This window comes from Chiloscyllium punctatum, unplaced genomic scaffold, assembly GCF_047496795.1.
Source record: "Chiloscyllium punctatum isolate Juve2018m unplaced genomic scaffold, sChiPun1.3 scaffold_90, whole genome shotgun sequence".
Taxonomy (NCBI): Eukaryota; Metazoa; Chordata; class Chondrichthyes; order Orectolobiformes; family Hemiscylliidae; genus Chiloscyllium; species Chiloscyllium punctatum.
The window spans coordinates 257,008-280,520 of record NW_027309824.1 but is presented as its reverse complement, the minus strand read 5'-3'; the positions used below and the strand labels follow the sequence as shown (position 1 = coordinate 280,520).

Sequence of the window (23,513 nt, the reverse complement as noted above, 5' to 3'; positions counted from 1 at the left end):
GGAGCAGAGTGGAGTGGGAGCTGGAGGATTACACGTACCTGGGAGTCACAGAGACGGTGACCCTGTGAGGGAGCAGGGTGGAGTGGGAGCTGGAGGATTACACGTCCCTGGAAGTCACAGAGACAGTGACCCTGTGAGGGAGCAGAGTGGAGTGGGAGCTGGAGGATTACACGGACCTGGGAGTCACAGAGACGGTGACCCTGTGAGGCAGCAGAGTGGAGTGGGAGCTGGAGGAATACACATCCCTGGGAGTCACCGAGACAGTGACCCTGTGAGGGAGCAGGGTGGAGTGGGAGCTGGAGGAATACACATCCCTGGGAGTCACAGAGACAGTGACCCTGTGAGGGAGCAGGGTGGAGTGGGAGCTGGAGGATTACACGTCCCTGGAAGTCACAGAGACAGTGACCCTGTGAGGGAGCAGAGTGGAGTGGGAGCTGGAGGATTACACGGACCTGGGAGTCACAGAGACGGTGACCCTGTGAGGCAGCAGAGTGGAGTGGGAGCTGGAGGAATACACATCCCTGGGAGTCACCGAGACAGTGACCCTGTGAGGGAGCAGGATGGAGTGGGAGCTGGAGGATTACACATCCCTGGGAGTCACAGAGACGGTGACCCAGTGAGGGAGCAGAGCGCAGTGGGAGCTGGAGGATTACACGTCCCTGGGAGTCACAGAGACAGTGACCCTGTGAGGGGGCAGAGTGGAGTGGGAGCTGGAGGATTACACATCCCTGGGAGTCACAGAGACGGTGACCCTGTGAGGGAGCAGAGTGGAGTGGAAGCTGGAGGATTACACGTATCTGGGAGTCACAGAGACAACTTTCTGCTACTGGGACCTGCCTGCACTGAGTTTGGAAGAAGTGCAAGAGCCATCACAGAAAAGGCTGTAAGTTCATTGGCTGATAAATACACCGTTATTAACGACTATCAGTTAATTGCTGTAAGTCTGCAAAGTTAATTTTCCAATTCTGAAGTAAGGTTCGAACTCAGAATTAAGAGACACTGTGAAATTCTGTGCCAATATAGTCAATTACCCTCAGTAAGCCACAGTGGAATAAGGGACTTAACCATATTGTTATTTCCCGGATGTTAACTTCATTCTAAGTAATTATTTAAGTTATTCTAGACTGTTGCATTTTACGACATGGCAAGACATATTTGTCAGATGGAAATTATGTTCTGTTACATTGGGAATTCATAGCCCCTGCTCGTGTCCTAGATGAACACGGGGTCTCGGAGATCAGACAGTGCTCGAGACTCTGTGATGCTGAGAGTTATGGGGATAGCGCACACAGAGAGCAGATCACCCTGCAGACATGACAGCCTGGAATAAGGAAGGGAATGGGGGACTAGGCAATCGAAGAGAAACAGTCAGGGAATCCAGGAATACCGTGATATCTCCCTCCCAATTCAGTTTCCCAGTTTGGAATCTGATTAAGGTGTAGGCTGCTCAAGGGAGGGCAGTCAGAGCCATGTCTGTGGCCCCACAAGCAGCCTGACTGTACAGGATCGGAGGTAGAAGGAAGAAGGAACAATAGGAACAGGAGATTCCGGAAATTGAAGAAGATGTCAGTGTTTCTGTAATTTCAGGATAGTGGGGTTAAGAATGTCACTGTGTCTGCAGGACATTCGTCTGGGGTACAGTGAGCAGTCCAAGGTCACGTCCATGCTGATAGGAATGATCTGGGTAGGAAGGGTGAAGTGGTCTGGGAATCAGAATTTAGGGAGCTAGGTGGATAGTTAGCAAGCAGGACCTCAAATGTAGCAATCCCTTGGTTACTGCCAGTGCCGTGTCAAAGTGAGAACAGAACTCTGAGTTTTAGGTAGATGAGAGTGTGACTGGAACGATGGTGCAGCAGGAAGGGCTTCAGATTCCTGCGACACTGGGACTGGTTCTGAGGAAGGCAGCAATTGTGCAAGGTGGATGGGCTAACGTGACAGAACCGGGACTGAATTTCTTACGGGGTTTTTTGGGAGGGATTGAAAATAACTTGGCCTGTGCTTAGGATCCAAAAAGGAATATTAGAGGAGACTACCAGGATTCTCAAAATACTGGGAGATACATTTGGTACTAACTTACAACAACAAGTTTATCAGTGGAAGATGGAGCAAGAAAGAAAGCCTTAATCTGAGGTTCTCTGCATAGACATTAATACTCGGAGTGTGTAGAGTTACAGGTGCAGATTGGTGTGTCTAAATCTGGCTCAAGGAATGGCAGGACTGGGTGTCAAATATTGCTGGGGATAAAGAATTCCAAAATGATAGAAGTGAAGGGAAAGGATGAAGGGAAAAGTACTGGTTTAAATTAGCATTAGTTTAGGAGTCCAAGACAAAGATGATCCATCCAAGGAAACAATTAATTTGGCTGGAGCTACAGAACAAAAAAATATACAATTACACTGTGAGGTACAGTCTGTCGGCAGAAACCAAAAGAAAATGACGGAGGGAATAAATATTAACTGATATTAACTGTGTTATTGGTGTTGCAGGGTCACGAGGTTCGAGTATTCCTAGATTACATGGAGGAGAGCTTACTGCCGGAGTATGTGTCCAGCCCAAGACAACATGTACTGTTGGACCTGGTCCTTGGAAAAAGATGGGGCAAGTAGATCCAGTGTCAGTAGGGGAAGATTTTGGGGAACAGCGATCATTTTATTGTAAAGTTCAGGATGATGGTAGAGAATGATATAAGTAACTGAGAGTGAGAAACATTAGTGGACTGAGAGCAGCCTTCAATGGGGCAAGAATGAAGCTGGGAAGGTTTGACTGGAACACCAATTTGGTCAGAAAATGACAAACTGAACCATGGGCTCCCTGCAAAGACAAGATGGCTTGGGTCCAGTTGAGGAATGGTCCCTCAAATAGGAACAGCAGGATAAACAACCCCAATGCTGCTTCGTGTGATAAACAATAGAATTTGTGTCAGATGGAGAATCGAATTAAGAGCCACGAGGAATGCTGGAGGTTCAGAGGGGAGATGGTAGAGCAGAGGGGAATTATGGGAAAACTGAGAGCCACCATAGAGCTGTCCCGGAATCCTCCTGCGGGCCCCTCATAACGAACGTATCAAAAGATGGAGTAAGGCTGCGTCAAAATTAGAAAGAGGATTTATACCTGGAAAAAGATCTTCGCAAGTAGTTAAGATGCACTTAGATGCGTTGTAGATGCATGTTTGACTGAAACATTCAGGAGGCGATTAGATGATATTTGATACAAAACAAATGTGAGGATGTGAATGAAGGAGGAGATCATTACTCAGCAAAGAGTTCAGTTGAAGAGCTGGTGTAGTCATGATTGACCAAATGATACCCTTCTGTGCCAAAAGGCGTCTGTGTCATTCCGTGTGATGTCTTGAGAGTCCTCCAAATCCATAAATATCCCGTCTTTATAACCTCGTCGATCCTGTATGATACATTCTAAATCTCCATCAGCCAATGTCGCCGTCCTTATCTCTGTAACTCATACAGGCCATACAAACCTCCTTTCTCTGGAATCTCCTCCAGCCCCAATAACCTTTCCTCTCTATAAAATATTTCTCAAGTCTTTACAGCTCTCCCCTTCTCTGCAACTATCTGATCCATAGAAACCTAATCTTTGCAATCTCCTCCAATCCACACAACAATCAGCCTTACTAATCTCCTCCTGCCCTGACAGATTGCAATATCTCAATAGACTCCAGCCACTACAGTGTTCATTATATCTCCAACGTTCTCCAGCACTGACAACACTGCCAATCTATTTTCTTTGCTCCAGTTCCTACAATTTTCCCTGTTGTGTACCCTAATCCAATGCCTAACCAGCTGTGTAACATCCTCTAGTCCCAACCATGCTCCTGATTCTGTAACCACCTTCTGCCCCGACACAGCTCACTGTCTCTGCAACCTCCAGATTCTAAACCCGTCCTGATCTGTGGAAATGCCCCCAGCCCTCCCCCTCTCTGTAATATCTACCAGATGTTCAAACTGAAATAACTCCACAGAGGCTGGTATCCTGTTACCAAATCACCTTTTATGTCTTCATGCATGATCCATGGCACTGACCCAAGCTAGCTCAGAGCCGGCTCTTATAGTTAACAGAGCCCCTGAAGCTTCTGTTTATTTATGAGCCAGGATTCCCTGATTAGAGCCAGTTAACAGTCCCAATCAGGTAACACGTATTAATGAGATTTAACTGACTGACCTCGTTCCAATCACTGTAAAAACACTCTACGTATCTCTAAGGTTAATTAACACCTACAAATCCCCTAGTCTCTGAAACCTCCTCCAGTTTCACCAATGCTGTCTCTGTAAAGTTCCCCAAGGACAGTCCTGTACCTTTCAGTCGATCCTCCTGTTATCAATCTCCTGCAGGACCAATACAAGCTTTTTTTCCTGTTTTCTACAAACTCTCCGTCTCAATGTTCTCCACCCAAAATGTCTCTTCCTAATCACTAACTGGTTCCAAAGACTCGGTCTGCCGTTTGTGTGTGACGTTCTTCATAAGGAGGAAGGGGTATTCGAAACAGGGAGCTTCATAAGGCATGGAGACCTTTACACAAATAGGAATGTTTGTAGAAACTAGTGGGTTTACAGAAGTGGGAAGGGTCATGGAACATGTAGGATGTTTCAGAGACTGGTAGTATGTAGGCACAGTGGACAGAATTTTTTTTATATCTGGAGCTGAGAGGTAAAGATAAATAAACCATGTGATAAATTGTCCCGGTAACATTTTCATCAGGTGTCGGGGAGGGTTTCTCTCTACAAGGCTCTCGTAGCCAGAATATTGATCTGGCTGCTCCAGCTTCATTTTCACTTCAAACAAAACCTAAAACTATTCTTGTCTTTGTAATCTTCTTCAGCCTCTAGAACAACCCATATCCCTGCAATATCCCATAACTTTCACACAACTTCCTATCTCTCTAACCACCTATGGACCCTACAGCAATCCTGGACTTTGCACTTGCTGCCATCCCTGAATTCCTTCCTAACGTTTGAACAAGGCCAATGAAATGGTAGATTTAAATAACATGAACCAGGTCAGATGGAGCTGTCATAATGGAGATGTGGCTCCAGTGTGACAATGACCGAGAACTGGATATATCAAAGGGGTTTACCATTAACACAGGAAGGATAAAAAGGCTAACTCAGTGAAGTACACTGTGTATAAAGATTGGGATCAGTATTATTGTGATGATAATCAATTCACACACTGCTCCTCCCTGTTTTCTCCCCTCATTCCTGCGTATTGATCCTGTCAGATATTGGTAAATCTTGAAAACTTCATAAAATAGTACAGTATAGAGGAAATCACTCTGCAAACTGTCTACATTGGACAAGATGTCATGTTATTTTTGAAGCCCTAGTTCTCTCTCCCCAGAGACGATAGGCCTTCCAGTTCAGCTCCCGGCACCTTTTTAAAATGGTTTGACAGTTTCTACCTCGACTCCACTTCCATGCGTGACTCCCAGATCTCAACCATACTCTGGGTGAAATAACAACCTTCCTCAGTACTTCGCTAATATTTCAATTAATTACGTTTAATATTCACCGTTTGTAATGCAATTCTACAAGAGCAAAATGTTCTCTCCCTTTCTACACAGGCTCCTGACAATATGTGCACCCCAATCAAATCTCCTCTCAGTATCCTCCATTCCCCTATCTTTCCCCATAACTGCACTTCCACTGTCACAGGGTAACGGATCTCCTCTGTACCCTCTCCAGTCCAATTCCATCCTTCCATGTGATCGGGTGACCAGAACTGTATACAGTCCCCAAGCTGTGACTGAACTCATTATTTATACAGTTCCTGCCTAAGCTTCCTGCTCTGAAATTCTGTATTTTGGCTGACAGAGAAAATCATGCCAATTGCTGCATTAAAAAGATTATTTATCTGTCCAGCTACCTTCATTTATCTGCCCACACTGACCATACTCTCATTTATTGTGTATTCCTCTCTATTGTTGATGTCCCCAAATGCCTTGCCTTGCACTTCTCTGGGTTGTTTGCTCCATTCACCTGGACCCCACAGTTTCTGTTTTTAAACAATCTGCCATGGGATCTCTTGTCAAATCCAAGTAAGTCACATGCAGTTCCAAGTTACTGCCTCAAACCGACACAGTCAGATTAATTACACACGATCTTCCTTGAAAAAATCAAGACCGACTCTCCTGGAGTCCCTGGGATTTCCTCAGTGACAGTTTATCCACTGTCGCAGAATTCTAACCTCGACCTATTCAGTCAGTCACTTGCTCCACATTAAACAAAGTTGCGGTATTAGCTGTTCTCCAGGCCTCCGGCACCATCCCTGCATCCAGGGAGGATTATATAATGTAGGTAAGTATAAGGCAGGGAATTTTCCCCGGCACCTTTTAACAGTCTGGAACATTGTATTACCCCTTTTTAAGGAATTGAATCTCCTGTATAATTCTCCTTTCCAAGTTTGTTTCTCCCAATATTTCATCCCTATTTTGATTCAGACAGACAGAGGCCAAACCCATCTTATGATTTGGTCAAGTCTCATTTTAATCGGGTTTCATGGAGTGTTTCTCTCCACAAGGTGAATTGCATTTTCTCATGATACCATACCCAATCTGCCTTATACCCTACCTGCCTGCGTGGTCTTCCTCTCATCTGACACTAACGTGATGATTTTTCCCCTTCTTCATAAGAATTGCCCTCTGCCTGGATACCCAAGAATTTACCAGCCTCCCTGTTTCCAGGAGCCATCTTTAAAAAGTCATTTTACTCTTGGATTGTGAAGTCGAAATTGGCCTGGACATGGCAGAAGGGGTAAACTGGGGCCCCACTTTGTGGGCAAGGCCCTGGTCCTGGTGTATGACATGGTTCATGAGAGGGACATTATCTTCCTCCAGGGATTGCAGGGGAAGCTATGACACTAGACCCTGCCAACTTGGTCAGAGGCTGATCCCTGGGTCAGTGAGGTGCCAGCCTTCTGGGTGAATATCTATCAGTATAGGAAGGAGGTCAGTGACCTTCTCCCGTGCACCAGGGTAAGTGCCACCATCTGCACTTTGTGACTTCACTCTCACTCTCTCTGTTACTGCACCCACCTCCCACCAAGGCTCATTTTCTCCCACTGTCAGTGAATGCAGCACCTTCTCTCAGTCTCTCTGTAATCTCTTCTCTGCCCCTCTGCCCAACTCTGCCTGGTGTCTGTGCTGCCCACTCACTCACTCAGAACACCTCGACACCTTCCCCCCAACTGTCCCAGCACTAACAGCTGTACCAACCACTTCCATTTCCCTAATCCTCCTTGGTAATTCTCACATTCCAGAAGGAACCATCCCGCACTAGGGCACAAAGAACGAAGAGGGATATGGGGCAGCCTAATATTCATCTCCTCACCCCCTAACAGGGGAAGGATCCTGACCCTAACAACCACGAGAGGCTGACTGACCGTGTCCAAGCTCCCAGACTGGATTCTGAGACTCCCCCTGACTCACTCTGCTGGGCACCGTGACTGACCGTATCCAAGCTCCCGGACTGGGATCTGAGACTCCCCCTGACTCACTGTGCTGGGCACCGTGACTGACCGTGTCCAAGCTCGCAGACTGGATTCTGAGACTCCCCCTGACTCCCTGTGCTGGGCACCGTGACTGACTGTGTCCAAGCTCGCTGACTGGGATCTGAGACTCCCCCTGACTCACTGTGCTGGGCACCGTGACTGACCGTGTCCGAGCTCCCGGACTGGGATCTGAGACTCCCCCTGACTCACTGTGCTGGGCACCGTGACTGACTGTGGACAATGATATCAAGCTTCCTGAGTTTGTGTTCCTGCTAAACACCAAGACAATACAGCAGACGGGTGAAACAGGTAGCTCTAGCTGAGGGGAAACGCTGCTAAAGGCAGGGTAAGGCAAGGCAATAATTCTGTGAGCATTCAAGTCAGTTCAAAGTGAGTGTGTACAAACACGGAGTGAGCAGCCCAGAGGGACAAGCCATGAGCTGTGAGTGTGTTTCCTGAGCACAGCGTCCTTGTAGCAGCATTGCAATGAGAGTTGTCAGTATACCCTGAGCTGCAGCATTGAAGTACTGAAGCGTACTGTCAGTGGGTCCGGGATGTGCTGGGAATGCATGGTGAGGCTGGCATGTGTCAGATGCCATCATTGGTGGGTGTGTACATGCAGCTCCTCTCTGTGCAGTGTCCCCCGAGATGATGCTGTTCAGGATAGAAGTCTGCAGGAGCAAGCGCCGAGATGGAGTCACCAGGTAACAGGTCTGACTTTCGTGTCAAATTCTCCATATTGAGTTTCCCCACAGTGGGGGAGGATATGAAGCTGCAAGTTGATGAGGGGGTGGATCTATAATAATGTGGTTGTTGATCATCAGTAATCATTCAGTGAGGATCTCGCCTCTCCCGTGCTCAAATCTTGACATTAACAACAGTCCAGTACAGGAACAGGCCTTTCAGCCCAGCAAGCCCGCACTGACGCATGATGCCGTTCTAAAGTTAAAACAAAAGTTTTTGCTCCAACAACCTCTATGTCATTCTATTCCCTACTTGCTTATACTTGTGCCAAGATCCCTCTTAAACCTTGCTATATTGGCTTCTTCCCCTATATCATTTCATTCCAGGCACTTTACATTCTGTCTGTAACAGCAAACGAAACTTACCTATCACATCTCCTGAACTTTCTCTCTTTTACCTAAAACCTACAGTCCTGAGTAATTGATACTTCTACTCTGGGGGGAAAAAGCCTCTAACTGTCCTTCTATCTATGCCTCTGATAATTCTGTAAATATCTGTCAGGTAGCCCCATATCCAATGATGCCCAGGTGCACACAAACCCTATATGTTCAATTTCTCCTTCTGACTAATACCCTCCAAACCAGACAACATGCTGGTAAAATTTTTCCATACCCTCTCCAACACTTCAACATTGTGTGGCAAAGAGTACTGTACACAATATTCTAAATGTACCTCGAAATAAGTTTCTCTACAGCTGCAATATGACCTGTTAGTTTTCATACTGCATGCTCTGATGCATGTCTGCAAGTTTGCCATCAGTTTTCTTGATCACCCTATCCACCCGTGTTACCCCTTTCAAGGAACTGTGGAGCTGTACACCTAGATTCCTTCGGATGTTGATGCAATCAGTAGTTTTTCCATACAATTTATACTTCTCTCCTGCATTCGACCTTCTAAAACGCATCACGTCACAACTGTCCAGATAAAGTTACATCTATGTTTTCTCTGTTCAAGTCTGCAGCTGACCTATATCCCGCTGTATTCTCTGGCAATCATCCTCACAATATGCACCTCCGCCAATCTATTTACAGATCACAAAAGCACTGACCCACCAGTACTCTGTCTTCTCAGACCAAGCAGTTCTCTATCCATCTTACCAACTGATCCCCTTTCACTTCACCTTCTGTATGAGCCTGCCATAAAGAAGCATATTAAAGGCCTTGCTAACATCCAAACGGCCAACATCCAGCCCCATTCCCTCATCAATCAATTTTGTCACTTCCTCAAAATATTCAGTCATGTTTGTGAGACATGATCCTCCCCACACAACTGTGTTGCCGGTTGCTAGTAAATCCAGATTAGAGTACTGTTGGAGCTGTACTCATTCAGACAAGTGATTATTCCATCATGTCCCTGACTTGAACCTTGGAGAGTAGATTCGATTCCTTACAGTGTGGAAACAGGGCCTTACATTCCTTACAGTATGGAAACAGGGCCTTTGGCCCAACTAGTCCATACCAACCCTCCGAAGAGTAACCCACCCAGACCGATTTCCCTCTGACTAAAGCACCTATCACTATGGGCAGCTTAGAATTGCCAATTCACCTGACCTGCACATCTTTGGACTGTGGGAGGAAACCACGCAGACACGGGGGGAATATGCAAACTCCACACAGTCACCCAAGGCCGGAATTGAACCTAGGACCTTGGTGCTGTGAGGCAGCAGTGCTAAGCACTGAGCCATCGTGCCGTTCTTGATGGTTAACATATAGTGGGGGCTGTGACAGTTACTGGACAGTGGGAGGTATGTCGGGGTGTGATGGTTACTATACAGTGGAAGCTATGTCCGGCCATGGTGGTTACTGTACAGTGGGAGGTATGTCAGGCCGTGATGGTTACTGTACAGTGGGAGGTATGTCGGGGTGTGATGGTTACTATAAAGTGGAAGCTATGTGCGGCCATGGTGGTTACTGTACAGTGGGAGGTATGTCGGGGTGTGGTGGTTACTGTACAGTGGGAGGCATGTCCGGCTGTGGTGGTTACTGTACAGTGGGAGGTATGTCGGGGTGTGATGGTTACTATACAGTGGAAGCTATGTCGGGCCATGGTGGTTACTGTACTGTGGGAGGTATGTCGGGGTGTGATGGTTACTGTACAGTGGAAGGTATGTCGGGGTGTGATGGTTACTGTACAGTGGAAGCTATGTCCGGCCATGGTGGTTACTGTACAGCGGGAGGTAAGTCGGGCTGTGGTGGTTACTGTACAGTGGGAGGTATGTCGGGGTGTGATGGTTACTGTACAGTGGGAGGTATGTCGGGGTGTGATGGTTACTCTACTGTGGGTGGTATGTCGGACCGTGATGGCTACTGTACAGTGGGAGGTATGTCGGGGTGTGATGGTTACTGTACAGTGGGAGGTATGTCGGAGTGTGATGGTTTCTGTACAGTGGGAGGTATGTCGGGGTGTGATGGTTACTGTACAGTGGGAGGTATGTCGGGGTGTGATGGTTACTGTACAGTGGGAGGTATGTCGGGCTGTGATGGTTACTGTACAGTGGGAGGTATGTCGGGCTGTGATGGTTATTGTACAGTGGGAGGTATGTCGGGGTGTGATGGTTACTGTACAGTGGGAGGTATGTCGGGCTGTGACGGTTACTGTACAGTGGGAGGTATGTCGGTCCAGGAAGCTGCCGACTGTATGAGTTATACACAATATGATTCTGCTGCTGCTGATGGGCCATTGTACCTCATGGATGATCGTGATTGTTTCCCTAACCTGTTTAAAGTCTGTACAATTCAGTACATAACATGGTGTGAAGGGTCTGCAAAATGTGAGGTTAGCCCTTGCTCCCCATAAGGACTGTGCAGTGAACATTGTTACCGATATATGAAATGTAGGGGTGATCTGCAGCAGGCAGATCAGTGATGATGTGGTCAATTATAGGTTTCCCTTTTATTGGTTCCCCATAACCTGCCGCAGAGCAGTCAAGCCACCACAGTGTCCAGCATCAATGCTGAGCACTATGATTATATTAGATTCCGTACAGTGTGGGAACAGACCCTTCTGCCCAACCAGTCCACGCCCACCCTCCGAAGAGTAACCCACTACCATGGCCAATTCACCTGAGCTGCATTTCTTGGGACTGTGGGAGGAAACCCACGCAGACACTGGGAGAATGTACAAACTCCACACAGGTAGTTGCCCAAGGCTGGAATCAAACCTGGGTCCCTGGTGCTGTGAGGCAGCAGTGCTAACCACTGAGCCACCATGCCACTCTATATTGACTATGTGCCATGGAGCTGCCCTCTTCTGCCTGCCTGTACCTTTCAGTGGTACAGAACCTACCAGAGAGAATAGTGATGCCTGGGACATAGTCCTGTTCACAGAATCCTGCTTTACAGACAATATCTGATTGTTGCTTGATTAGTCTGTGGGAAATATACAACAAGTCAATTTTACATTCTGTATAATTGAAGAGTTAATTTCAATTTATTTCTTACATTTTTAAACAAACATCATTGTTTTTCAGTTGAAAGCAATTGAAATGAACAATAATTGATTTACCAGAGCGCAAACCTAACTATTACAGTTCAGTGAATGTAGTAAACAGCCAATTCATGTTCAGTTCAGTGAACACACCATCTTACAGGCAGCAAAGCTGTTGGAAATGACATTGAGAAAAAGCCTGAACTCAGACACAGTGTTACTGGGCCTCTCCATGACGTCCAAAACACTGGCCATCTCCAAGATCTGTTCAGAGAGCTTCCTAACTGGAGCTGGACAGTTACTGACACAATCCCTCACAATAGACTGGTTAGAGACATACCTGAACAACAGGGAGATGTGTGTGGGGCAGACTGGTCAATGGACTAGCACATGGCACTGGTCAAAATGCAGTTCAACATCTATAACAATGACCTGTAAACAGCCATGTCTTGGAAGTATATCCCTTCCAGTGTGGGACCTAAACTCTGTAGTTCTGTACCTTGGACGCAATCCTGAATGAAAGTGTTATAAAGGTGATGGACTCCTGCAGCACATGGCATCTTACATTGAATCCCTCATAAACCATATCCAGTGTATGTTATCTCTACAATGTCAGTGTCCAAACAGATTTGTGCAGCGCCATTGATGGCCGGCAGCTTTACAGCCCAACGTACTTGTGTGTGACTTGATCTGGAAATCTCTGTGTAAATGTTTGCAACATTGTTCTAACCATTAACAGTAAAGTCTTATTACTGAAGGTCCGACATCCTTTCGTAATACGAACTTTTAAATTGTCCAATAAACACAAAATCCCCACTTTATTCAGTTCATTTTTATAACAATATGATGAAAACAGTGCACAACTCACAGTATGGAGCATTGAAATGATGGGTCTCAGTTCCACACCCAAGAGCAATTTATTATTAAGTGCAAGGACTTTGAAATAGAGCATAGAACATAGAACAGTACAGCAAAGAACAGGCCCTTCAGCCCATGATGTGGTGCCGACCACTGATCCTTGTGTCTGCACCCTCAAATTTCTGTGACCATATGCATGTCCAGCAGTCTCTAAAATGTCCCCAATGACCTTGCTTCCACAACTGCTGCTGGCAACGTATTCCATGCTCTCACAAATCTCTGTGTAAATATCCCGCCTCTGACATCCCCTCTGTACTTTCCTCCAACCGGCTTAAAACTATGACCCCTCGTGTTAGCCATTTCTGTCCTGGGAAATAGTCTCTGGCTTTCGACTCTATCTCTGCCTCTCATTATCTTGTATACCTCAATTAGGTCCCCTCTCCTCCCTTTCTCCAATGAAAAAAGTCCGATCTCAGTCAACCTCTCTTCATAAGATAAGCCCTCCAGTCCAGGCAGCATCCTGGTAAACCTCCTCTGAACCGTCTCCAAAGAATCCACATTTTTCCTATAATAGCACAACCAGAAATGGATGCAGTATTCCAAGTGCGATCTCACCAATGTTTTATAGAGCTGCAACAAGATCTCACAACTCTGAAACTCAATCCCCCTGTTAATGAAAGCCAAAATACCATGTGCTTTCTGAACAACCCTGTCCACTTGGGTGGCCATTTTAAGGGATCTATGTACCTGCACACCAAGATCTTTCTGTTCCTCCACACTGCCAAGAATCCTATCCTTAATCCTGTACTCAACTTTCAAATTCGAACTTCCAAAGTGCATCACTTTGCAGTTATCCAGGTTGAACTCCATCTTCCACCTCTCAGCCCATCTCTGCATCCTGTCAATGTCATGCTGCAGCCTACAACAGCCCTCTGTACTGTCAACGACACCTCCAACCTTTGTGTCATCTGCAAACTTGCTGACCCATCCTTCAATCCCCTCACCCAAGTCATTAGGAAAAATTGCAAACAGTAGAGGCCCAAGGACAGAGCCCTGTGGAACACCACTCGTCACGGACGTTCAAGCAGAATATTTTCTTTCTACAACCACTCGTTGTCTTCTGTAGGCCAGCCAATTCTGTACCCAGACAGCTAAGTTCCCCGGTGTCCCATTCCTCCTGACCTTCTGAATGAGCCGACCATGTGGAACCTTATCAAATGCGTTGCTGAAGTCCATACACACCACATCCACTGCTCGATCCTCATCATCACCTGCCCCTCACAAAGCCGTGTTGACTGCATTTAATCAAGCCATGCTTTTCCCGATGGTCAGAAATCCTATCCCTCAGAATCCTTTCTAACACCATGCAGACAACAGTCGTGAGGCTTACTGGTCTGTAATTGTCGGGGATTTCCCTATTTCCTTTCTTGAAGAGAGGAATTACATTTGCCTCCCTCCAGTCCTCAGGTACGACTCCAGTGGAGATCGAGGATGCAAAGAACTTCGCAAGTGGCGAAGCAATTGCATTTCTTGTTTCCAAAGCAATTGTATTTCTCGTTTCCAAAGCAGCGGAGGACAAATTTGATTCGGGCCTGGCAACTTGTCAGTCTTAATATTGCTCTTCAGAGGGTCTGTGTGGACCTGTTGGACCTAAGGAACTGGTTCCACATGTAAGCTAAAATGTGCTGAAAAAAGCAGTGTGTGTGTTATCATTTTGATTCAAACCTCAACCCACAAAGTCTCATTTGAAGACCCTTCTAAGCTATTGTCCATCCTTTCAGCAGTAACTGACTTGTTAATTAATAAAGCAACATCACCTCCTCTTTAACACCCTGCCTTGTCCTGTCTATAGTTCCAGTACAACAGAGTATTGAGTTGTTTGCTCTAACCTCCCTCAAAAGAGCCTCTGTGATGGTAAAACTGTCACACCTCCACATGTCAACTCATTCCCTTATCGCATCTGTCAGCCTGTCTGATAATACTCCCAGCATTAATCTAAGCTGGAATATAATACCTGGAATACCCTGTACCTCGGAGTTCTTCAGTCATTTCCTGTTTCTTATCAAGCTGCTCAAACCATGAACCACAACTCTAACTCTGGCACTAAATGAATATATGCGGAATTGTAATTTCTTTTTTTTAAAAAAAAACATATTCATCAAATGCAACTTTCCAGAACTGAGCAGTCAGCTCCACATACAATGAGTTTCTGATGGTTAATTCCCCACTCAGTGTACAGAGGGGACAGCCCTCAGTAGTGGAGAAAGTGAGGACTGCAGTTGATGGAGATCAGAGTCAAAATGTGTGGTGCTAGAAAAGTACAGCACGTCAGGCAGCATCCGAGGGGTAGGAGAGTCGATCTTTCGGTCATAAATTCTTCATCAGGAAGGCATTGGTGCATTCCTTTATTTTTTCATTCCATGATTCACAGAATGTTGTGAACTGTACTTACTCAGGGAGGCAGCACTGTGTATTGCACTGAAATGGAAAGCAGTCAATCAGTTGGTTGGACAGGGTGCAGAAAAGTTGAGGGGAAGTATACACTGATTGAATGAATTACAAACATAAGGATAGGTAAATCCCCTGGGCCAGATGGGGTTACCCTAGATTACTCCAGGAAGTGATGTGAGAGATTGGCGTGCCTTTGGTGATGATCTTTGCGTCCTCACAGTCCACTGGAGCAGTGCCAGCCAGATGATTGGAAGGTTACAAATGATACTCCCTTGTTCAGCAAATGGATTAGGGATAACTGTGGGATTGACTGAACAGTCAGTCTTACATCAGTGTGGGCAAAGTATTGCAGACGTTTCTGAGAGGCCGGATTTACAATTACTTAGAAAACAATGGTTTGATTAGACATAGTCAGCATGGCTTTGTGAGGAGCAGGTCATCCCTCAGAAACCTTATTGAAATCTTTGAAGATGGAAAAAGCACATTGATGAAGCGAGACCAGTAGATGTGGTGAACAAGGCGTTCGCCATTGTCGGCTCATTCAGAAGGTACAGAAGCATGGGGTGCAGAGACATTTGGCTGTCTGGATACGGGCGTGGCTGGCCCACAGAAGACAGAAGATGGAAGCAGTTGGAAAGTATTCAGCCTGGAGCTTAGTGACCAGTGGTGTTCTACAGGGATCGGCTCTGGGACCTGTGCTCTTTGTGATTTTTATCAATGATTTTGATGAGGAAGTGGACAAGTAGGTTAGTAAGTTTGCCAATATCACGAAGGTTGATCGGGTTGTGGATAGTGTGGAGGGCTATTGTAGTTTGCAACAGGACATTGACATGATGCAGAGCTGGGCTGACAAGTGGCAGATAGAGCTCAACTTTAAAAAAATGTGAAGCAATTTTTTTAAAAGGTTGTATTTGCATAAAACATACAGGGTTGAAGGCAGAATTCTTGGCTGTGCGGAGTGACAGAAGGATCTTGGGGTCATTGTCCATCGATCTCTCAAAGTTGCCACCAAGTTGATAGGGTTGTTCAGAAGGAATACGGTGTGTTGTCTTTCATTATCAGGGAGATAGAGATTATGAGCAGCGAAGTTATTTCTTTGCTCTATAAAGCTGTGGTTCAACCACACGTGGAAGCCTCAGAGAGTGTGCAGAGGAGACTTACCAGGGTGCTTCCTGGACTGGAGGGCATATCTTACAACGAAAGTTTGAGCTGCTAGGGCTTTCCTCCAGCAGTAGTAGTAGAGTCAGATCCATTAGGGATATTTAAGAAGACTCTTGGATAGGCACACGAAAGTTAGTGCATTGAAGGTTATATAGGTTAGTCTGATCTTAGAGTGGGATAAAAGGCTGGCAAAACATTGAGGGATGAAGTGCCTGCACTGTGCTGTACTGTTCTATGTTGCAAATTTCACTCAGCTTGTGGATTTTCGTCAGTTGGTGAATGTGTGAGGGAGGTGAGGGAGTGAGGGAATGGAGTGTGTGAGGGAGTGAGGTGTGTGAGGTCAGGAAGGTGGGTAGGGACGTTAGACCAAGACTTCCATTTTTGATGTAATTGTTACATTCACCTAAGTGTCAGCACAATATGTGTGGTTATCAAGACCAGACAAAATCCACAAGTTCAGTTATTAAAACGATTTTGGCTTGCTGTTTGCTCCTGGTTTCTACAGATACATTCTGCTGGGTGACCCATGAATTAGTATCTGAATATCCACAGACATGTTTCATTTTGTTTTGATACTGTTGAATGTGAAGGTACATTTATTGGATGTAGTTTCAGAGGATTCACTGTAAGACACAAAATGCTTCAATAGACTGTCAAATGTGAACGTTTTCACCCAGTGTCTGGCCCAGGGTGCAGATGTAGGGAGTCTGGGTGATATGCCAGATGTCATCACCATAAGTAATGTGTGCATTGTGATTCTGACACTCCATGTCCATACATCTGCTCCATGGGCCAGGCTCTGACTGATGATGAACTTGTCAGACCTGGTTCCTGGTCAGTCATTGGTATCTAATTTAGACAGTATTTGTGCCTACACTGAGAGCAGTGATAGACTGTTGGCTAGTTTCCTCCTGCTCAATGGGGATTCCAAATGATTCTCTGTGAGGGAATGTTTCTATGACTGCCCTGACACAGGTTGGAAACTCTCTTCACAGATTCAGGACCAGGACAGGGTCTCTGTCATCGCTACATGCAGCTGTGAGGTCCAGTAGCACTGTACCTGAATTCAGGCCTTTTAGAATCCACTTTTAATGTCGGTCATGATGCAAAGTGATGGGTTTGCTGACCTGAACAATGATCAGGAGTTTGCCATATTTATGAATTGGGCAATAATAAAGTATGAGCTTCAATTATTCAATGAACAATAACTGCATCATCTCTGAAAACAATGAAGTTGATTTTATATTGATAGAATTAAAATATAAACACCAAACAATCTTTTATGATACAAAAGTAAGGAATCACATTTTTATTTGTATCGAAAAAGGACATGTTGTCTGACTGTGCTGGTGATCACAATTACACATTGAATCTCAGTATTCAAATGCATACATTGTCACCCTATCATTTGCAAAATGGTTGACCTCTACATGATTTAATATTCAGAGTGAGCAAATGATTGAACAATCAAATAGAATTATAACTCTGACACATTTAAATAAAATCAATCGATTTAATTTCTCCTCTGAAATGTGTGAGCTTCAGTTATTTGCCAACAATTCTATTAGTTTTAAAATAATGATGGAAAAGGATAGACTAGATCTAAAAGTTGAAGTTCTAAATTGGAGAAAGGCCAATTTTGACGGTATTAGGCAACATCTTTCAAAAGCTGAGGGCGGCAAATATTCCCAAGTAAGCAGTCGGCTAGAAAATGGGAAGTCTTCAGATGTTAGATAGCCGGAGTCCAGAGACAGTATATTCTTGTTAGGGTAAAAGGAAAGGCTGGTAGTTATAGAGAGTGCTGAATGACTAAAGAAATTGAGGGTTTGGTTAAGAATAAGAAGGAAGGATATGACAGATACAGGCAGAATAGTTTGAGTGAATCCTTAGAAGAGTATAAAGGCAGGAGGAGCATACTAAAGAGGGAAATCAGGAAGGCAAAAAGGGGAACATGAGATAGCTTTGGCAAATAGAGGTAAAGAGAATCCAAAAGGATTTTACAAATACATGAGATAAAAAGGATAAACAGGGAGAGAATAGAGCCCTCAAAGATCAGCAAGGTGCCTTTACGTGGAGTCACAGGTGATGGGAGAGATACTAAACGACTATTTGATATCAGTGTTTACTCAGAAGAAGGACATGGGAGATGTAGATATATGGAGAAATAGATGGTGATATCTTGAAAAATGTCCATATTACAGAGGAAGAAGTGCTGGATGTCTTGAAATGCATGAAGATGGAAAAATCCCCAGAACCTGATTAATCAGGTGAAACTTGAAAGGGTTCAGAAAAGATTTACATTCATGTTGCCAAGGTTGGAGGGTGTGAGCTATGCTGGAGGTTGAACAGGCTGGGACTGTTTTCCCTGGAATGTTGGAGACTGAGAGGTGACCTTATAGAGGTTTATAAAATTATGAGGGGTATGGATAGGGTAAATAGACAAGGTCTTTTTCTTCTGGGATAGGGAAGTCCAGAACTAGAGGGCATAGGTTTCGGTTGGGTAGGGAAAAATGTAAAAGAGATGTAAGGGGCATTTTTTTCTCACTCAGAGGGTTGTACGTGCTTGGAATGAACTGCCAGAGGAAGTGGTGCTGGTTAGTACAATTATAATATTGAGATGGTGTCTGGATGGGTATATGAATAGAAAGTGTTTCGAGGGATATGGGCTGAGTGCAAGCAGGTGGGAATAGATTGGGTTGGGATATCTGGTTGGCATGGACAAGTATGACCAGACAGTCTGTTTCCATGCTGTCTATCTCTTTGACCCTGTGACTGTAATTTAGAAATGATAATAATTTGACATGCATTATCAAATAAATAAATCGTTTATATTATTAAATTGTAGCATACAATAAGTTGAAAAGTTGCTATTTTTAGAATGAATGATAAAGAATAAAGAACATTCCAACACAGGAACAGATCCTTCGGCCCTCCAAACCTGTGCTGATCCAGATCCTCCTATTGTCTAAACCTGCCACCTATTTTCTAAGGTCCTGTATCCCTCTGCTCCCTACCCATTTATATTTCTGTATAAATACATCTTAGATAACGCTTTCGTTCATGCCCCAACCCACCTCCGCTGGCTACACATTCAAGGCTGCCACCGCCCTTTGTGTAAAAAGCCTCCCACATATATCTGCCCCAAACCTTTCTCCTCTCACTTTGGACTCATGACCCCGAGTATTTGAGTTCCATAATGTGGGGGAAAAACTTCTTGCTATCCACCCTGTGTATATCTGTCTTGATTTTGTTGACCTCAACCTTCGACTTTGTCATGAAAATAGTCCTAATCTACTCAATCTTGCTTCATAACCAGCACCGTCCATCCCAGGCAGCATCCTGGTGAACCTACTCTGTACCCTATTCAAAACATCCACATCCTTTTGTTAATGTGGTGACCAGAACTATATGCAGTATTCCAAATGCGGCCAAACCACAGTCCTATGCAACTGTAACATGTCCTGCCAGCGCTTGTACTCAACACCTGATCCAATGAAGTAAAGCATGCCATATGCAGCCTTGACCACTTTACTTACTTATGTTGGCATCTTCAGGAAACAATGGACCTGAATACCCAGATCTCGCTCTAAGTCAATTTTCCCCAGGACTTTTCCGTTTACTGTATTGTTCACTCTTGAACTGGATCTTTCAAAATGCATCATCTCACATTTGCACAGATTGAACTCCATCTGCCATTTCAGTGCCCACCTCTCCAATCAATCTATATTCTGCTGTATTCTCTGACAGTCCCCTTCACTGTCTGCTACTCCAACAATCTTGGTGTCATCTGCAAACTTGCTAATCAGGCAGCCGATACCTTCTTCCAAATCATTGATATATATCACAAACAACAGTGGTCCCAGCACGCATCGCTGTTGCACAACACTGGTCATAGGTCACCATTTTGAGAAATCCCCTTTCACTATTACTCTCTGTCTCCTGTTGACCAGCCAGTTCTCTATCCATCTAGATAGAACTCCCTGGACCCCATGCGACTTCACCGTCTCCATCAGCCGACCATGGGGAACCTAATAAAACGCCTTACTCAAGTCCCCCAGTACCTTCTCCAGCAACTTCCCTACCACTGATGTCAGGCTCGCTGGTCTACAATTACCTGGATTATCCCGCTATCCTTAAGAAATAAGGGGACAATATTAGCAATTCTCCAGTCCTACGGGACCCCACCCATGGTCTATCATCCTGCAAAGATATATATTAAAGCCCCAGTTATTTCCACACTCACATCCCTCAGTAACCTGTGGTTGAACCCATCCAGACTTGGAGGCTTGTCTACTTTAATACCTTTTAGAGTATCCAAAACTTCCTCCCTCTTTATGTCGACTTCATCCAGAGTATTTGGGGATCTCTCCCTCACCTCAACATCCGTCATGTCCCTCTCCTTGGTGAATACAGATGCAAAGTACTCGCTAAGAATCTCACCCAATTTCTCTTAATCCTTTCTTCCTTTGTCCTTGTGTGGGCCAAACATTTCTCTAGTTACCCTCTTGCTCCATATCTATGAAAAGAACTCTTTGGGATTTTCCTCAACCCTGTTTGCTAACGATATCTCATGACCACTTTTAGCCATCTTAATTCCTCGCTATTTACTGATGAAATGTGGCTAGTGAAAAAAAAAATAAACATTTGTTCGTGTGAGTGGTAACTCAGACCTTTTCAAAGTATTTTGTGCAAAAACAATATTTGAAATCCGTCTCAGTGCAAATAAAAAGCAAGAGAAGAAACCTCTTGGGAAGAGGAATTTTCAGCCACTGTCCCCCCAAAGTACTTCTGAGGTGGAAAAGAGTGAGGGTTTGTAAAAAGGGCACAACAGTAACTATGGGTGGCTTGAACATGCAAATTGGCTCAATTAATCAACTGGACAGTGATATCCTTGAATATAGAGTATATGAGAGAGTATTTCTGAGAGCAGGACGATATGGAAACAACCAGAGAATGCGGCAGCACGATGGCTCAGTGGTTAGTACAGCACCAGGATCCCAGGTTCGATTCCAGCCTCGGGGGACTGTCTGCGTGTAGTTTGCACATTTTCCCCCTGTCTGAGTGGGTTTCCTCTCACCGTCCAAAGATGTGCAGATCAGGTGAATTGGCCATGCTAAATTGCCCATAGAGTTAGGTATATTACTCAGAGGGAAATGGGACTGAGTGGGTTACTCTTTGGAGGGTCGGTATGGACTTGTTGGGCCGAAGGGCCTGTTTCCATACTGTAGGGCATCTAATCTAATTTAGATTTGATATTATTTAGCATGGAAGGATTGGTGAATGAGCTTTATCTTGGAAGAAGTTACCACAACATGCTGGAGTTTCACGTTCAGATTGAAAGAGTGAAGACTGACTCATACATGAGAGTTTTAGTGTTAGGCAATGATAATTATACTGACCTAAGGAAGGAAGGCTGTATGGTCTGGGGGGAGCAAAGATCAGTCAAAGGCAGGACAGCTGAAGAAATTTGGCAAATAGTTAGGGAGATACTAAAGATTGAAGAGGAATTGCATAACGGAGAAAAATCATCCATACCTTGATAAGGAAGTCAAGGATAACATGAAGGCACATCCCAGTACATGTCATACTGCACATGTTAGTCACACTGTGGAGGATTGGGCAAGTCAGTGGCCTCGTGGTATTACCATTGAATTCTTATGTGATAAACCCAGATAATGTTCTGGTGACCTGGGTCCAAATCCTGCCACAGCAAGTGGCGGAGCTTGAATTCAAATCTGGAATGAAGAGACTGATGGTGGTTATGAATCGATTGCCAAGAAAAACATACCTGGTTCACTGATGTCCTTTAGGGAAGGAAACTGCCGTTCTACCATAGATTCACCACTCTCAGACTGAAGACGTTCCTCCTTATCTCCATTCTAAAGATTATCTCTTGACTCTCAGGCTATGTCCTTGATCTTTTCTCTCCTCAATGTGAAAGCGTCTTCCCAATGTCTACTCTGACCAGGCAACCAGTATTCTGTATGCTTCTATTAGATCCCCTTTCACCCTTATAAACTGCAGCACCTATCGACCCAGAGACCTCATATGTTGAGCTTGTAATTCCTAGGACCATTCTTATGAAGCTACTCTGAACATGCTCCGGGGTGGTACATCCTTCCTGAGTTATGGGGCCCAAAACGGTACACAACAAACCAAATTTTGTCTGACCAGAGTCTTGTCGAGCCACAGAAGTCCATCCATTCAAGTCATTGCAAAAGAAATGCGATCACTGTATTTAAGGCCACCTTAAATAATAATCTTACGATGGACAATAATACATTTACCATGGAGTGACAAAAGTGAACAATGATTAAAACATGCTGGGAAGAAGAACCTAGCCTTGACCAAAGTCTCTGTGCTCTTCCACATGCTACAGAATGCAGACAGGCTGCGGCTACCCACAAATGGTTGCAAACAAACCTGACAGCTCCAGACCCTGTAATACACACCTGAAATTGGACCTGAATGGGACCATGGAATGTCGCCTTTGGGCCATCAATGTGACAACCCCAGGTTGGATCTGATTAATCAGGGTAAATGAACCTGATCATTTCATTGGCAGATTCTTCACACCCTCCCAAAAGGCGTGAAGACTTGGGAGGATAAGAATCAACGTAAAACTGCTTAGAGACTGGTAGCTCGAGAAAAACCACTGAAAGACAAGACACCTACAAGACCATCAGAAGAACAAGAAGACTTCACCACGTGGAATCTGGTCAACTTCTAGTGGGGTGATATGTGATCATCCAAAGTTCAGTTAAACAATAAGATAGATTGTAGTGTTTTTCATTACGGTATTGTACGTTTTATTGTTCTAATATTAATTGTGTTCAATAAACAAATATCATTGTTTATAAGAGATGTCTCAGTTCTTTTGCTGAATATAAGATTTCAAACACAGTATTTCCCTCAGTTTCTTCATCTAGATTCTTCATGTACAAAGTAAAAAGTTGTGGTTCCCTTGCAAAATACCAGTTGTCATTGGCTGCTATCCTTGAAGGACCCTTTTATTCCCACTCTCTACCTTCTGCCAGACAGTCAAGCTTCTGTACACACTAGTACCTAGTCTCTGACACCATGGGCCCTTGTCTTACTCAGCCATCTCCTGTGTAGCACCTTGTCAACGTCCTTCTTGAAGTACAGATACACAGTATCCATTAGCTCTCCTAAGTCGAACCTGCTTGTTACATCCTCAAAGCATTCTAACAAATTCATTAGCATGACCTCCCGTTGATGAAACCATACTGACTTTGCCGTACTTTACCAGGCACTGGCAATTATTCAGAAATCTCATCAATCACAATGGATTCCAGGAACGTACCCATGACCGGGGTTAGGTTAATCAGTTTTTAATTTTCTGTCTATTGCCT

General features: G+C 44.8%; 1 long non-coding RNA gene across 1 annotated transcript; it reads left to right on the top strand.

The window, feature by feature from the left end:
* Positions 1 to 376: 376 nt before the first annotated feature.
* On the top strand, positions 377 to 22,966 carry LOC140471502 (uncharacterized). Its single transcript, XR_011957053.1, has 3 exons — positions 377 to 883; positions 2,487 to 2,598; positions 22,520 to 22,966. It is a non-coding gene; the product is annotated as an uncharacterized lncRNA (long non-coding RNA).
* The last annotated feature ends 547 nt before the right edge of the window (positions 22,967 to 23,513 follow it).